Source organism: Anarrhichthys ocellatus, unplaced genomic scaffold, assembly GCF_004355925.1.
Source record: "Anarrhichthys ocellatus isolate YVR2014 unplaced genomic scaffold, GSC_Weel_1.0 scaffold10, whole genome shotgun sequence".
Taxonomy (NCBI): domain Eukaryota; kingdom Metazoa; phylum Chordata; class Actinopteri; order Perciformes; family Anarhichadidae; genus Anarrhichthys; species Anarrhichthys ocellatus.
The window spans coordinates 9,082,107-9,096,097 of record NW_022280040.1 but is presented as its reverse complement, the minus strand read 5'-3'; positions in this window follow the sequence as shown (position 1 = coordinate 9,096,097).

The window sequence follows — 13,991 nt, the reverse complement described above, 5'->3', positions numbered from 1 at the left end:
CCTCTCTTGCCTCATTTCTTATTTCCTCCTGAGAGCTCTCCCCTCTCTTGCTGCTCATTGGGTGCCTCCCTGGCGAACGGATGAAAGATTTTGCCTGAAGTCCCAAAGGAGCTCCCTGACAAAAATCTATCCAAAGCCAACCTTTTGCTCCCACCACCAATGCAATGAGATTAGAACAAAAACAAGTCCCCCCTCTCTGCCTAATCTGTCTTGCGGTGTGTTATTGATGTGGGATTTTTTGTACCTGCAGTAGACTACTGTGCTCCAGACAGAGATATACTCATCGACTGTAACCGCAGTGCGTCTGCCACAGTCTTTGTTTTACAGCTATCCATTAGAGTTAGAAGTGGTCCCTCTGGGTGTTACAGAAAGAACCTGGAGGTTTAAGGATCTCCGAAATTAATCCCCAAGAAGCAGCTTGACAAGGAAAGTTAATAAGTATATGACTGAAATGAAATTTCTGTTGACAAGCCAAACTTTTGGAACGGTTTCTAGAGAGTCATCTATAAATGCAAACTGAGTTGAGAGTTCTGGTAAAGTTCCATCATTCTTTTCTTCTCTGCCATTTTATGGCAATGCAGGTCCGTCTGTTGCTAAAAATCACAAGGACATTCTTTAACAATGATCTGCAGTGAAATTTGACACAACATTCATGGTCCCCAGCCCATAACCCTAACCCACAAACAACTCATGATCAAGCTTTAAGTATAACAACTTGTGTGACACAAATCCATATCCACTGGATATTAAACATGAGCTTTAGAGCGCAGTCAGAGTGTTCGTATTCAAATTAAACAGCCGGTTTGGGATTCAATCTGCCGAACTTCTCGTCACAAGCGTTCTCATACTTCATATTTCTAGGCTAGGGTCCCCAATGATGATGCTTTATGATTGAATAATGCACACACACAACAAAACGTAATGGTAAATATCTTTCCACATGGAGCTGAGCTCGGAGAATAAATTGAGATGTGCTTCTTTATATTTAGCCACCTGTGAGGTGAAGCTCATTACCATTAATAGTCTCAAATAGGATAACAATTCCCCCTGTTACCCACTTATTTGAATTACATTGAGATGGCCGAATCACTGTCGGTGTAATTGATGTTCCTCACTTACTGCAGTTCAAGGTGAGTAATGGCAGTCTTCACCTCCATTGCTGTTTCTCCCTCCATCCCCTAATGGCTCCTCTGAGAGCCATAATGGCATCCGAGACGGCAAGTCGACTGCTAATACTCTCATCTCTTTGTTACTTATGGAAAATTGAGTGACATTTTAGGCCCCGTGCGGAGATCTGCGATCCGAGGAAGACCTCTGCAGAAGAAGATGTGGGAGGCAAAAGTTAGATAACGGAAATTGTTGGGTTTGGTTAAGTAATTGGCCTGTCAGCTGCTCTAATTATCCTTTCCAAGTACCTTGTGCACTGTTTCCCCTTTCCCCACCGTGGAGAGGATAGTCGTCAGTACAGTCATCCAAGAGGGAAGATGGATGATCCAAACAGTTCTGCCGTATTTACTTCAAGGGTCTAAGCTGTGCTCAGAGGACCCACCCCCACTAGGAATAACGGCTGTTGGAAGGTAGACACGTTTGAAGTGTAAATATCCCACAGGTCAAAGACTGCAACTCAGAAGTCAGATAACGGCGTATTTTTATCCATGCAAAACAACTTTGATTTATTGCACACACTTTTTTTTTCTTCCCAGGCTGCAGACAATGTTAGGGATCTGCCAGCGGCAGATATGAGTAATTCTTATTCTTATGGTTTTGGTTTGAAGCTATATTAAGAGCAGACCGCTTGAGAGAGTTTTCTCGGCAAACAAAAGCCAGAGGGAAGGTCTGGGAGTTACAGAGGCTATCCTGTAAATAAAACATCACAGATTCAGGACCAAAGTGAACAAATAAAACTCCTCTCGAATCTGGTTTCTATCATTAGAGTCTTCATTGGGAGGTTCGGGAATGATGCTGAATTAGCGAATCTAAGCAGCCAAAGGCTAACTGCTTTCATTGCATGGTGTTTCTTTTTAAGAGACACCATCAATGCTCAGCGTCTATTATCTTTTCAAACTCTCAACCGAGCCAGTTAAGCCAAATATCCCATTATTGCAGGAAACGTGTTGTGAAGCCGCTCTGTGGATACATGGCTCATTTAGTATTCATTAAAAGGGCTCCCATTAGGCAGAGGCTGGCCCAGAGTAAATGTCTGAGGCTAAATATTTAAAGGATGGAACCAGCTAATTTCAATGTGGGTTGTAATTTACTAGTCTCTGACATCATGGCTGCTGATTTTGCAGAAAATGTGTTTCACTTAATTGAGAACCTTGTCTCTGAGGCAAATCAATCAAAACAAGTCCAACTAAATCACACTCAATTTACATATAGCTCAATAGAAATGCAAAATTCAATCATGTCTTCCAGTGGATATACAGGACTTGTTATCTCCATGTTCACTATGCTTGCTGCCTTCTTCCACGGCCTTCATGTCACATCAGAACAAACAGAGAAGCCGACTCTCTGCATGTTAGCACATTTGATCTCACATCTAAAGTCGTGTTTTCCTGACTGCAAAAGTAACACTGAATAAAAGGGATTGTTCTCTGATGAAAAAAAAAGCGACATACAGCGTTTGTTGAAGGGGAAGGCAAAATAGTGTGACCCTGGATGACCAACTGTCACTCTCAGCAAACATTGCATCGGTTACACGCTCCTGCAGATTCCTGCTCTACAACATCAGGAGGATTCACCCCTTCCTCACTGACGAGACGGCGCAGGTGCTCATCCAGGCTCTTGTCATCTCCCGCCTGGACTACTGCAACTCTCTACTTGCCGGAGCCCCGGCGTCGGCCATCAGAAAGCTTCAGCTCGCCTGGTGTTCAATCGCCCCAAGTTCTCCCACACAACTTGCCTTCTCCGTTCTCTACACTGGCTACCTGTAAGAGCCCACGTCCAGTTTAAGTCTCTGGTGCTAGCCTACAGGGCAGTGAAAGGAACAGCTCCTTCCTATCTCCAGGCCATGGTCAAGCCCTACACCCCCGCCCGACCACTTCGCTCTGCTACCTCGGGGCGATTGGTTGCCCCGTCGATCAGAGGTTCCTGAACGACGGTCACGGCTGTTTTCTGTCCTGGCCCCACAGTGGTGGAATGAACTCCCCACTGACGTCAGGACAGCAGAGTCGCTGCCCATCTTTCGGCGCAGGCTGAAAACTCACCTCTTCAAGAAGGCCTACCCTGAGCCTTCCACTTAGCACTTATTGTATCCATACTAGTGTGTTGCACTTATTGTATTCGTTTGTTTCTGCACTGTACTTTTGCTCTGGTTTATGCTCTTAGATGCTTGTTTAATAAAGGAGATGCACTTATGACTTCTGGTGACTAGTAGTTCTCTTGAATACCGATGTTGAATACACTTATTGTAAGTCGCTTTGGATAAAAGCGTCTGCTAAATGACTGTAATGTAATGTAATGTAACACATGTAACCTAACGCATCATCCGTTTTAAGCGCGTAACTGTGATTGTGTTGAACTCTGAGCACTGCTAGAACACGAGTGACCTACACTTGATAATGTGCCTGAACGCATCCTGCACAGACACTGACAGAGGACTGAAGCTGCTGCTGCTGCTTCCAACAAGCATTATGTTATATCCATGTCTGTGATAAATACACATAGAAAAGAGTAATTATACATTACAGTATCTTAATGCAGTGTAAGTGTTATTGTGTTGTAGAGATTTGTATTATTACTTTTTGGAATTGGCCCCATGTGCACTTTTTGGGAGCGGTGCTCCTGCTGCCTGCAGCCAAATAAAACTATCCGGTGAAGTAAGTTATGAAAACGTGTACAGGTTGAAAATAGCTGCGAGAAATCATTAAAAGCTGAGAACGAAGTGAGTGAAAAGCCAAAGAACAGCACAATGAGTGCAAGACCAAGCAATAGTTACATGTCAGCAACTACAGTAAGAAATACACCGTGTACTTTTCGCAAGATTCCCTGGTTTACACCTAAGCTTCTGTGCGCTGCCCTCAGCTTTGGTGTACAAAGTGCATATCATATTCTTTGGGGCTTTTGTGGCAGTGTTCCTCTTCACTAACCCCCTTGGCTAAACACCATTATGGCGCCAACATCCCAAAGAAAATAAAGTGCGACCTACATGGAGGAGAGGGTGAGTGTACCATCAGTTCCCTGAGGTGTGTGTGTGTGTGTGTGCTGGTCAGGCAAAGCCCCCATCCCGCTGCCATGCATTACACATCTACCCACCTCTTCCCTAAATTACCAGCGAAGAGCACTCAAGACATAAGAGCCTTCAGACCTCTGAGGAGCATTATTTATCAAATAATCACGGGTTTGGAATACTCGTGTTTCAATGCACACAAACGCTGGGAATTATTTTATTTTGCAGTAGCTTTCCTCTGCGTCTGTGTGGGCGTGTGAGCCATTAACCGTCTTGCCTTCACTCTAACCCTTCCTGTGGGTATATTGCAGCTTGTATACAGCAATACTATTGATAACAGATTAGAAGGCCACGGTCTACTATGAATCTATGCAACAAAAACTACCAAAAGGAATGAAACTCCAAGATAGGGTGTCTTTATTTCCATTTCTTTTGGCAGCCAGTGCAGAACAATGTCAATCAGGGCCAAACAGCGATGCCGTGCTACGAACAAATTTAATGTCCAGACACCTTAATAAGGTTGGAAACACAGATGTAACGAATAGCAATGTTAGGAGCTACAGAAGAACCAGTAAGTGTTACCAAATTTACTAAAATGTAATAAAACTTGTCAGCATTCCGTTCACTCTCACAGCATGAAGCAACTGCAATTCAGTCATCTTCTTAAGCGCGTTTCAAGCTACAGTAGCAACATTATTGCTTTGGGTTGTTTGAGAGTGTTAGAGTCAGAATTGCCGGAAGCTTCATTGCTTGCGCTCATCAAATTTGTCCAATCCCCTCAGTTCCAGTGTGGTCTCCCGTCTTTATGTGGAAAAGTAGCTCGAGCAAGGAAACCAAGGAATGGAAAGAGAAAATGTTTGGAGCTTCTGGTTTGTGCCAGAAGCTCAAAAATATGTATCTAAACACACACACAAACACAAACACACACACACACACACACACACACACACACACACACACACATACACACACGACAGGCCTTGGTTTACATTTCAGACACTGATAACAGTAGACATTAACATATCTTAATCTATCATCTATAACTATTTCCTCTGAGATACAAGAGATGAAATCCGAATATAAATCTGCCTTTTTAATCACCCTGTATTTTAGTTTTGGACATATTTTCTGACACTCCACATCCCTCAGATTAATATTTCATCCGTTGCTTGGAGCTGTGTAGACACCGTCTCTCATAATATTACACAATAGCTTGTAAAACCTCAAACAGATGTAGGACAGCTTATGGCGTCATCCTGTTTAGTGTTTCCAGCAAAGCAGATGCCTTTTTCAATCCACTTTAACACAGCCAACATTCACAGCCAGCTCTCTGCTGAGGTTTACTTTACTCAGAGGAATTTAATATTTCCTTGCAGCCGCTGTGAAATTTCCTGGGCAATCAATTCCCCAATAGTGAAGGATGCATGTATTGGTGTCTACAAATAAAGACAAAGTGATGATATTGCCAAACCTTCCTGTAGAATAAGAACATGGTGCCTGAACATCTCAATAAATGTGCAATACATGCTCTTACTGTACATGTACTACATGTGTAGACATTGTGTACAAAAGTAATGCAGTACATGTGAATAAGGATGAGTGTTTGCATGAGACCTCCACATTAAGTGGATCTGTAACTAACCCGTTAATGCTGCTGCCCGCGGCGGCACAGCGTTATTTAAAACAAAAGAGGAAGCCCATCGAAGCAAAATATATTTATGGTCTCGCTAATTAAACTGCTTCAGCTTGATGTATCGGAAAATACTCAGCTTTTATACCACACAGGCCGCCGCTTGTTAACTAATCCATACCACAGGAAATGCAAATGCCGTTTCCTGTCTCACTGCTGCAGCGGAGAATTGAACGCTGCGGTGGAAACCCGAGTCAGGTGAGCAGCAATTACATTACTCACATCATTGTAAACTGATCATGTGCGGGAAAAAAATAAAATGTAGGAGGGGAGTTCCTCTGGGGAGCGGACTGAAGTTTCAGAGTTCAATTCGAGGGATTCATTTTCTCCTCTCTGAAAAGATGCTCTGGCTGAAGGATCCATTTCAGCTCCATCTGCTTTTCTATAAGAGGGCAGGCCCGACTTCTTTATGAGACCAGAGATTCCTCTATTGGAACAATCTTACTTATAACTGAATGGAAACTCCCAGGCTATTTATTATGCTTTATAGAACACTTGCAACTTGTGCACAAAGCCTTCTGCTTTCCATTGTACCTCACCCTGCTTTCAGCTGTAGGTTGTGCAGCCCTGCAATCGTTTTAAGTCCTTTTAAGTGGATATTGTGGACTTTTAAATCTGATGCTTGCAAGTGTTTAGGTCAAACAAACACAGCACCTCCGTCCAGGAGACTGCTGTTCGTGTTCTGTGCAAAACTAAAGGTTAGAGTTTCATTTTTGTCGAGTCAGTCGTTAGTGTCGTTAGTCACGTGACTCACGAGAGTTGTTGGTCAGTCAAGTTAACATCAACCACGCTCTTTTCCTAAACCTAACTTCCTAAACCTAAATTTTATTTTGAAAAGACACAATGCATTTAACCAACGCATACCAACACGCCATCCCTGACATGTGCACTGGTTGGTGTGAGAATAAATATACATGCACACATTGTTGTTCAGGTGGTAGGACCTATTGGAACATCCATGACGTTTATCATTTAGTGACAAAATAGTTTCTTCTTTTAACCTCTTAACTAGGTTGAAGAAAAAAAAAAGAAGTAAAACTTCTAACTAGTGTATCGTTATTACAGCTGCTGTGAAATGACCCCAGATTAAACTGGAAACAGGTAGGTAGGTAAAGGTGCTGTGAACTCTATTAATCAGCCTCCTGCTGAGCTCCTGCATGCTGGTTTGAAAAACAATTAAGAACGGTTGGTTTTAATTGATTAGGACAGAGGTAATCTGTAAGTGCTCTCAGCCCCGTCCTCGACATGGCAGGAAATGCACGGTGTGTGACCGATAAAGAAAAGGATGATTGGCTTTCAAAGAAGAATATTCAGAATTTCTCATAAAAAAAGGTATACTTTTTTCAATAACCAATTCCATTGCAGTGTCCTGTACAAATAACAAGAACAGTGTGTGCGGTATATCACACACACGCGGCCTAAAATAACCACCATCAGAATGGACCGCAGTCACTGCTGGAATTTCAACACACTTCACATTCTGCTTCATTACCTCGGAAAATGTCACAGAAAGCAGCCGGAAAAGTTCAGTAATAAGCTCGTTATTTGTGCCAACTAACACGCTAGGAGTACCACATTTAAAACAGTAGTCACAGCTGCATTCTTGTCCCCCAGTGACATCAGCTGCCCAGCTTTCAGCTGTTCATCGACCAGAAACTTTCTTCATGAATAACACATTAAACCCGGTTGCCGCCATTCAAAAGACCTTGAATTTTTATTTCACGAAGGCGTTATGTAAATTTATTTCTGGCATTACTGATCCGTTTATTATTCAGTGTAAGTGAAACTTCTTTGATTGGTCAAATAGTGGTTCGAAACTGGGATGTGGCGTTTACTCTGTGGAGCCCAGGGCTGGTTTTGTTTTGGTTGTTTTTACAGATAATGAGGCTTGTGATTACCATCTTAATAAGCATTAATAAGAAGCGAGTGATGGCAAAAGGCACATTTGCAAACAGTACACACAGAATAGAGTATCGAGGAATTAAATACTTGGGAAGGGAGCTATAATCTCGTAAAAAATTCAATTAGCCGACTTTACAAAAGGATTATGCACAAGAAATAGATTTAGCACGATAAAGCATTTCATTGTAATCAGATAGCAGTTGCCACTCATACAATTTCCCGACTGCATTGCGACTCATATTTTCTCATGAAACGCAACACAAAGTCAGGTAGCAGTTTAAAGATACAACCCCCCCACCACGATTTGCTTCTGGAAAACGTATCACCTTGACAAGGCTTCCATTATTAACTTCTCATAATTAACTAATCAAAGAAGTCACATTCATGTTCTGTCCCAATGTTTCATTAAACATTTCCAGCTGATGGCATCTTCAGGACGAGGATGAGAGAGGTTGTTCTATGGGGAATGTAATATTGTGTCATAAAATAAACACTTTTTTAAATACATAAATTCTGACACGTCTCACTAACTGAGAACATACAGTAAATCACTATAGGAAAAACACCCAACAGCGTATTTGAAGAAACAAATCTTTTCACCAAACTCAAATGTCAGCTTCTGAATTTAGTCTCCATTGATTCTTGTGTTTGCTAATTCACTTTAATGGAGAGGACAGATGAACCCTGATGTGACCCATCCAACATTTTCTGTCAGCAAAGTCAACAAGCCAGATAGAAATGCGTTTTATTAAATATCTGCAGAGCAGACATTGTTGATTGGAGGCTCCAGATCACAGCGAGCTGATAATCAGGCCGTGAGCGGGTCAAGCCTTTTCAGCTGAAAGTCTGAAAGAAAACAAAAAGTCTCCTGGAATAAAATTAAAACAGACTTCAAAGTAAGGAGTTCAGATGTGGGCGATAATGATGTGGAACTGGGCACTTTCCCAAATTAAGGTGAGAGAGTGCACAGCAGAAACATTTTCTTTTGAGTTGAGCTCCAGCACACAAAGCAGAGCTGTAAAGACGGCTGTGGAATTATGGGGTTATTACTGTATGTTAATCAGAGTCTTATTCATGTTTTTGTCTTTCAGTTGTTTTGTCGTTTCCTTTGTTATTTTTTGTCTTGTCACACATTTGTGTTCTTGTCTCTTGTCTGTTAATTTGTGTCTGTTGTTCTTGTCCAGTCTTCTGTCTATTGTCTCTTGTTGTTTGACTGTCTCTTCTTTGTCTCTTCTCTAATTTGATAATTTTTTTGTCGTACCTTTTGTCTGCTTTATCACGTGTCTTGTTTTTTTGTTTGTTGTCTTTTCTTCTATTTTGAGGATTGTTATTAGTAGGCATTCTATACTGTGTGTGGTCTGCTATGATTGCCAGCAAAAACACTCCAGTTAATGTTGTCTTTTAGTGCAAAACATTGGTGAGAGAGAGGGTTTTGTCCTCTGACAGATCAGGAAGAGGATGCTAAAATATGTATGGTTTGGCCTTTGGTCCGAGACCTATGGAGAGACCATGAATAATAAATGATCTACACCTCCTATGGATTTATCTGTTTATGTCAGCTACTTTTTAAAGAAGTGCATCCCTGACTATGACATTGTGGAAACAAGATCAAACCTTTTCTAACAACCTAAACCAGCATTCTTTCCTGCTCTTTAGAAAATGAATTTCTCCGAGGTGATGTGCTGCAGCCTTGGATGAATCTTAAAACCTATCAAAAGTTGCCATGATTTTAAACAACTATGGTCTGGAGGCTCCAACTATTAAAAGTTATTTAGTTCCTAGCTTTAGAAGGAAATTGAACTGCCGTAGCTTCATGTCGCCGTGTACAGCTGAGGGAAAATGGATGTTAATGTCTGACTGCAGTCACTTAAATTGTCATCAATCATGCTACTATTTGGCCTGACAGCGTTTTTGTTTTTTTCCTTTGCATGTCATTACGCAGCACTCCAAATTGCAGAGGTTGAACCGCCAGTCAAACAGATTCCTCGAGGATTCCCTAAAAGGACTGCTGTGGAGAAATGATCACAGACTTATTTCTTTATTCATGAGCAACACTTTGGCATCTTTCAGAGAGAAGCCGGTGTAGGGCCGACTCCGGTCGTCTTGTCGTCAGTCATTGGATTTCAAGCTTGCCGAGTCGACAAAATAAGTGTAGCCATCCGTGATGGTGGGTTCATGGGGAAAACATGAATCAACATGTGTGTGTGTGTGTGTGTGTGTGTGTGTGTGTGTGTGTGTGTGTGTGGGTGGTACTGTGAGCCTTTTCAGGAATGCGTTTCTTTTTCAAACAAATCGCGCATCAAGGCAGTGCTTTTCCTTTTCATCACAAAGTCTTTAGCTAGTGTTTGTAATCTGGAGAAACTAGCAAGAGTACGCTAGATTTTTTAAAATTATCCAACATAAAAACTTTGCTATTTATCAATAAAAGTAGCTAGCAGCACTAGCTCCAAACGTTGCGAAATCTAGCAAGCAAAGTGCCATCCAAAGCCACTCCCCCAAAATTAGGAATATTAGCATTTGATTAATTTGCTTTCAGGTAATAATGAGAATTAAAAAAATTAAAAAAACATGTCAAACTATTCCTTTAAAGTTGACGTCAGGGCGCTTTCTAAAATCCAAAGAACTTTTTGGCTTCCTCTCCAACTTGGCTTGTAAAAAAAAAAGCAGCAGGGGACAATTGCTACGAAATAACAGATTGCAAAAATATGGCAGTGAGAGCTGAGGTTGGCAAACGAAGCACTCTATGTTTGGCTGTGAGGAAAGTATTAATAAAATATGTTATTTGAATTTGGGATTCTGTTAATAGGACCTCTATTGTCCTGTTTTTTGGCCGCTCATAATTCAGCCATGGCTTATAGAACAGATATTGAGCGCACAGACACATCGGCATTTGAAAATGAACTGTGCTTTTTATCTCCTGCTGACCTCATCTACACATGTCCTCTGGCCTTGACTTGCAGCTTCTCTAAGGGACCGATGGTACCTGATGAGACAAAGTGTTACCTTCGGATGATCTTATTCAAGGTACATGCAGGGTACACAGTTCATTGTCCTCTTACTCAATGAGACTAGCATCCTTACATCCTTCCCCAGTCATCAATGGTTTATAGACCACAAAGAGAGAAGGAAAGGGACAGACATGCAAAGAGAGGATGTTAGAAGAAAAAAAAAACAGCCAGATGAGGAAAAAGCTAGAAAGAGGGGTCCGTTCAATATCTATAAACTTATGAAAGCAGCCATTTCAAAGAGCGGGGAAAAATCCCATGAAGCTGAGGGATCAAAGCTGGCAAACAGATGAAAACAGGTGGGTTCATGGCTACGAATATGAAACTCTCTCTCTCTGTGAGCTGCACACCCTTACTCATCACAACCTGGAAGAATATCATTGGGGACACTATGGCCAAACCTATCCAATTCAATAGTTCTGCCTAGACTCTATCATCTAGCAAAGGTGTAAAAACAGATAGAACACAAACCTCACTCGAGATATAGCCACAGTCAGTTAAAAACTCAGTTTCAAGAGCTGTGCTGTTAGACCTAAGAATACACAAATATATCTTCAACTGTGTTTTGTATAAAACGTATTTTCTTATTCAGTAAGAGAAAGTTGTCGGAAGCTGAGCATCTAGAATCAAGCGTCGGAAAGGAGAACCTGTACATTTTCACGACTCAAATAGGCTTCCTCTTCAAATTGCAGGTCAAGTGCTGCTCCAGGAGCTGAATCCATCAATAGTGATGTATTATACGAGAGGCATTCCAAAACAATAGCAAACACAGCAGTTTCGGGGGGAAAAGTCTTGATATCTAACCTCCAGGACATATTGGATGAAAGTGCAGCGGAAACAATAAATTATTGGCTGTTTGTGTGCGCAAAAATGAAATTATAGCCAAGAGCAAAGTCTATGTGATTAGTACATTTTGGCTTCATTAAACTGTAATTGACCTGAAATGTGCCTTTGGAGATACTCAAGTTAACATGATTACTGTCCATTTAAAATTACTTTGTGCCGTTACTCAGTAGTGACAAAAAAAACAACTTAGTGCAAGAAAGATATTTTGAGGGGAGGGTGGTGTGTCTTTCCTTCCAAAGTGAGTCATCTAAATGAAGGAAAGATTTGCGCTTCCACTGCTGAGACGGAAAATGAAAAGACGAACCTTCACGACAAAGTCCCAGAAGGGAGTCAGTAGTTTTCGAAAAAGAACAACCACAGGAAGTGTTTAATCATCAGCCAGGACGCAAGTGAAATACCTCCCGTACACTGTAAACTGCAGACGGGGGAAGAGTATTTCATGGTGTAACAATTTAGTGGATTTGTACAGTAAAAGCCCCCGCTCTCAGTGGGAGTTACATACAAGGGCTGCAGGTATAGAATCAACTTGTTTATTCCCGTGAGCTGACGGAGGCTGACATGTAGAAGGTTACAGATATGAAAGGAGCTGTGTGTATTCGTCCATTCATGCATATACTGTAGGTGAGTGGGCGTCGAATGGTTAGACCCTTTGGTCCTTTGGACACAAAGAAACACGGAAAGTCAGACGATTGGATGGAAAAGCATCAGAATGCATCGAACAACACAGTTCCAGACCACAGTTTAAATTCTGACCATTTCAGTATTTAAGTCCAACATTAAAATGCAATGTTTCAAATATTAACCGCTGTTGCATATTTCAGTGTCACTGTTCCTTACAGAAGTTGAATTATTTGGTCTAGGACACGGCTACTGTGTTTGTGTGTATGTGTGTGTGTGTGAAACGGCAGCTTTGGTGGAGGATTCAGAGAACAAAGCTGGACGGACCCTTTGAACATGCTTTTAAATATTTCAGATAGCACTGATCAGATTAGGAATGAGAGCCAATCTAGGCCATATAGATCTCAGGTTGTAACCTGACACCGAATCAAAGTAACATGAGACAAGACTCTGAACCTCGCATAGACCCATCTGGATGACTTTGGGATCACATTTGAAATGCTCCATTGTTATTGAACACGCAACAGAGATAGCACAGCCAACCACTGTTTGTACCCTAATCAATGGCGGTTTCTCCTTCCTTTGACTCAGCATGGGATGTTTCGTTGGTGCAGATTTAAAAGCAGCGATGTTTGGCAGATCTCAAAAGGGATTTTTGGCTCCAAATAAAAGATGTGTGATGTGTTGTGAGGAAAGGGAAGGTCAATTTGATCCTTGCAGAGTTGGGAACTGAGTAAACCAGTTTAGATTATTAAAACTGGCAAAGGTGTCCTGCATGAAGTAGCTGTTTGTAAAGATATTCTGCTCTGCCTTTGACATATGAACAGGACAGTGTGAATGTGAACAAAGAATTCCAGTGCATACGTTTTCAAGTGATCAGATTACACAGCTCAAAATCCATTTCCCTCCTGAGAATATCCGCTTATATCTAAAGCTATTTGGCTTCTTAATGTGATGTATATGGTGTGATTTAGGGGCAGAAGATGCTGTCCTTTTTGCTTTTTACAATAGATCTTCAACCCAGTTTGTGCAACAACCCCTTCTAAGCAACCATAACAACAGCAGGTCTGTCAATCTTAAGATTTTGACACACATCGAAGCGGTGTGTGCATGGGGTTGTAGTAAGAACATCGCTCAGCAAGAATTTTTTTTTTCATTGTCTTTCCAAAAAACACTAGCAAAAGTGTAAGTATTGGAAAGTTAAAGCAGTGTTTGTCTGCTTTGAAGTTACTATGTCAGAGATCACCGTTTTGTTCTATGGCGGCACGGATTGTGATAAGTGGTAATTGCAGCCGTCTTTATGGATCTGACTTCTGAGTTACAAACCGTGTGCGCTTTAGATGTTCACGAGAATGTCGTCGCAGACATCCAGTTCGTAATAGCCAACTTCAAATGCAAGGGCCTTCATCAGTGGGTCATACGCTAAATCGCCATTGTCTTGTGTTTATGACGAGAGAGGATCCGTGCAAATGTGATGTCACTGTGATAGTGGGGCCTATCAGAGTCTTGCTGTGTTGTGGACGCTGGACTGCGTCCAGAGAGAGCGCATGGCTGTGTTCATTGTTTTTGTTGAGACTGAAAATATTATGTTTGGTACACATCAACTGTTTAAGGCTGTTTGTGTTGAGGAGAACACGCGAGCAGTGAGCCGGCTACAGTCAAATTCTCCATGTAATTAGAGCGACTTAAAAAAAACTAACTCATTACTATTGTAATTGTAAAAACAACTAGTTGAAAACAACTATATTAGCAGTGTGTGTGT